This window comes from Cynara cardunculus, assembly GCF_001531365.2.
Source record: "Cynara cardunculus var. scolymus isolate 2C chromosome LG 7, CcrdV1, whole genome shotgun sequence".
Classification (NCBI taxonomy): Eukaryota; Viridiplantae; Streptophyta; class Magnoliopsida; order Asterales; family Asteraceae; genus Cynara; species Cynara cardunculus.
This window is the reverse complement of record NC_037534.1, coordinates 1009531-1014430: the sequence shown is the minus strand read 5'-3', so window position 1 is coordinate 1014430 and position 4900 is coordinate 1009531.

The window sequence follows — 4900 nt, the reverse complement described above, 5'->3', positions numbered from 1 at the left end:
GGTTAAGTTGGTAATTTAGGTAGCCGAAACGAGCAAGGTATACTTTGAGATGATAGAGGCCTTGCACTTTGCTACCTTTGTTGCAACCTTTAAGTTGTTTGATGGAATCACCAATATTTCTCATGGTCTGAGAGAAGAATAAAAGGAAGAATAAGATCAATAAAAAGGGTAAAAAGGTTATTTTGAACGACATTAGCGAATATTTTTTGTGTTCCGGTTAATGTTGCATGTTATCGGGACTATTTATAGCCGTGGTGATGTGGAAAATTTAGTCCGACTTAAATGTCCTTTTTAATTTGAAGTTATTATAAATGTACGTTTTTAATAATTGTTATATTTTGAATATGAATTTTAATTGTATAATGTTATATTTTTTTTAGTCAAATTACATGAAAAAAAAACAACATATTTTGATTTAACTCTTATTTTTATGTAACGTATGCAAAAAGAAATTATTTCAATACCTCAGAACTGACATTTCAAACATYTAGCGTTAAATATGAGAACGAACGACATGTAATGTACTTTTGGTCTGATTCTTATTTTGAGGTATCATATGTTAGTCTATATGTCTGAGATATCATATCTGAGATACCAAAATAAAAGTTTAAAAGTACATTATACCAAAAAGAAATCAGATCAAAGTAATTTTTTGTTTTCATTCAATTTTCCCTTTCATATTTAGACATCGTATTTATAGGTTTTGTGTTTGATGTTGAGATTTAAATCTAATTTTATATGAATATATTTTTGTTGATGATTACCGAAGTTGTATTTTAAGAGGTGTACGTAAAGAAAACTATGTCTAAAATGCATCATTTATCGTATATTTAATCCTAAAAGTTGGTACAAGGGGCTACCGCATTTCTTCAGTACTTGTGATTGCCGTATTTTCTGACTCATCCCTGTAATTAATCACTCGTTGATACGTAGGAGATCATATTACCGCAATTCAAGACGTACTTATGTTTATTTACACCTAACAATCTCGTTACTGTTGATGTTTGATAAACGAGACTTGACATAATTCTATGTACTAATATTTTCACTACTTGTATTTGAAAACGTATCGTGTATATTCTTAAAAATATCAAAAAGTCAAGTGCATGAAAATTTTGAAGTTTTCTCCAAAAGTGTGTGGCGAAAGTTCTTTTATAAGTAATACCTTGACAAAAAACGGAGGCAAGTAACAGTATGTGTCTATGTCAATATTTTTGGGCTACGTGTGACGAACTAGTTCTTAGCTAATAAACTAATTGATAGGTTATAAGCTGAGGGGTGTCAATTTTTTATCAAGACAAACCAACCAATTCTCGTACCAACTTTACCAATTTCGTTGGTACCAATCTAATTGGTTGATAGTACCGTACCAACTGTCGAAACTTGATCGGTGCATGGTATTAGAAGTCTGTGTACTACAGTAATACCGTATTGAACATTACCAACTTATTTTTTTAATTTTTTATTAATTAAAGTTTAATCAATAAATAACATATTTTGATATCGTATTTTCATATTCGCTAAATTATACTATAGATAGATATATAAAACTTGATTGAATTCATTCGCTTAGTAACTCGTCCACACTTACATAATGTATCGCCTCTTGTATTAGACTACTAGTAATGTTTGTATCGTATCAATGTTGTTTGAATGTTCGAGGGTTTTAGTGCATCTAGATTTAATTGGTAAATACGTTAATATAAATAAATATTGTACTAACATATACCAAACGAAAAGAAATTGGTATCAAGTATAGTTGGTTGGTACATGATATACAATTTTATGTACCAATCATATGTGATATTAATTCTTATGAATCATATGTGATTTTGACAAAAAAATTATACTTTTTTAAAATATTACTTTAAATAAAAANCTAAACAAGTGGGTAAACACTCCTATTTATACAAGGAGTTGAGCACAAAACAACAAAATCATTATCCAATGGTTAATACCCAAAATTTAGTACAAAAAGGGATCCTAAGCTAAGTATTATCCATTGGTCCAAAAMTTTCCAGATTTCTAAAATCTTCCAGCTGGCATCTGGGTGTCCTCCATTCAGCATCCAAAAATCAGCAGCTTAATCGTTAAGCCCTTGCCCAACCGTATGTGCATCAGATGGGTGCTGCTGCAGTGCTGTAGCATTAGGCTGTTTTAAAACAAATTATCCGTTAGCTTATATTTTCATGCCCCAACAAGTTAAACCACAATATTTTAGCTCCATAACAAAATAAAAGAGAAATAAATTAAAATGACTCAAAGTGGGAATGAAAGATAACTAATTTAAGCTAAAAAGATGTAAAACRGATGCATTATGTGTTGAATTCTCAACACCTATCACATATTTATATTTTTTTTACCCTCAACAATGTCGTTAATTTTGATGACTGTGAAATCAGAATTATCGAACCCAATATATTCTACTTAACTGCTTTATTTACTGTTTGTGATTTTTATTTTAAACCAACACCGAAAACTCCCATTTAAAAGAAAGTTGGAACCAACCACCGTGAGCAAAATAAATTTTGTAGACGAGTACAGACTTTTCTTTCCCCCCACATGGAATTTTCATGTTTGAACCAAAATCGTCAAGATTTTGTAAGTGTTTGTTTCACAGCTTGTGAAGTAAGTCAAAAGAATGGTACGTTAGCAGGTCCCACCATAATCATATTCAATTCAGAAAAACTTATTTCACAAATTGCAAATCAACACTTGCAAAAAAATAAGATACCGAATTATAAACAGATATAACATTATTAAAAAATATGATACCGAATTATAAAAAAATACATCTTATCTCAATAACTTAAAAAAAACATTAAGCAAATTGGAAAAAAGGTTCAAGAAATACGCTAACAATAGTTGGTCGAACTAATATTGAGCAAGTCGAATGACGATGTGGAATTTTGATTTGATTTTTTTGGCAGAATTCAAAATTTTGTCAATTAAGAAATGAAAACTAAAAAGATAAAGTCTTGGACAAACTTATTTTAATTATGCAATAAAGTTGGGCCTATAACATGAAAACTAAATAAAATTAATATATGTATATTTTTTTGGGGGTCGATTCGGTCCAGACCGATTAAAAAGATGTTCAAACTGTAGATCAGACCGGATCAAGTGGTTTGATTATTTTCAAACCAGACCGGACCGTCAGACTGCCCGGTTTGAACGGTCCAACGGTTTTTTTGAACACCCCTATCCGGACATAGTATCTATCCATTTTTATCTGTCCCGATGAGTTTTTTTTATTTAGGTATCTACAACGTGTCTTCATAATTTTTTAAACTGTTGAACATGTACCAATCTATTATCCTCTTGTCATTGAGATTGTAAAAGTTTTTGAGGGAGACATAATCAAAGTTGTCTTCTTTGGCATGTGCGTGGTTAGGGGTATGTTGGTAATTTAGATAAACGAAACGACAAGATAGAATTTAAGGTCATGAAGGCATTGCAGTTTTTTACCCTTGTAACAACCTTGAAGATGTTTGATGAACTAAAAGGCAGGTGAATCTTGTCGTGGCCAATAACACCCTCAATTAAAAGAAGAATCAAAGGTAAAACAAGATTGGCAAAAGGGTAAAAAGGTTATTTTTTGATTTTCATTAACGAGTCCTTCATATTAATATTCCAAGGTATTGTCTATTGATGATAATGGCAATGTGAGAAATTTCGGTCTATATAGTCCAAATTGACTAGAACGTTCCTTTAGTAACGACAACGTGGAAAATTCAGTTGAATAGAGTCGAAATTGACTATAACGTCCCTTTCCAATCCTCCGCTCTTAGCTACATTACTTAAAAGTTATATTTTAACGTTAATTTTATAATTCTATGTTTAGACCAACAACTCTTCTTGTTTTTTTATTGTTCGTGTTTAATATCGAGTAGAAAAGTATTAACGGATACATTTACTTAAACTATATTTGGAAATGTACAATGTAAATATAAGATATACCTAAAATGCATGTCTTAAGTTAATAATTGAAGTAAGGAGTTGATGATCAAACACCCAATTCAAAAAAATTTAATTTGCAGGTCGAAAAACACACTTGTAAATTTTGGCTATTTTGGTCGAAACCGAAAAAAGTGAAGAATGTATTTTTAAAATGACTAGTTTGGTCAATTCCATTTTAAGAAACACCGAGTCACAAACATGGGTTAAAAGATTAAAGCAAATGAATTAATACACCGTAAATATACAGACGTACTAATCCAGATATAGTATTTGTCCGTTTTTATCTGTTTCGATGAGTTTTCTTATTTGGATATCCGCATTGCACTTGGCTACCCTTGTAACAACCTTGAAGATGTTTGATGAACTAAAAGACAGGTAAATGTTGTCACGGCCAATAATACCCTGAATTAAATAAAGAATAAAAGGCAAAATAAGATCGACAGAAAACTAAAAAGGTAATTTTGAACTTCGTTGACGAATCCTTTAATATTAATGTTCCAAGGTATTGTCTATTGATAATAATGGCAATGTGAGAAGCTTCGTTCGATATAGTCCAAATTGACTAAGACGTCAATGTGGAAAATTTAGCTTAAAAGAGGCCAAATTGACTAAAACGTCCCTCTCCAATCCTCTGTTCTTATTTACGTTATTTAATACTTATCATATTTTAATTTTTAAACTCAAACCAATCGATCCTGCGTAATGCCCCACAAATAACCATAGGGTCACTAGAAAAGACCCGGGTCTCTTACGTATTTTCAATTTATTAACTACGAAAAAGACTTGCTAAAATCATGAAAGACGAGTCTTTTTTATCGTATTTCCCAAATAGGCCAAAATCATCGGTCATTTTCCCATAAGAATATTCATAGTTCATTTAATTTATTTGAATATCTTTTTTTTAAAAATCATTAACTAGTGATCGTAATTATATTTAATA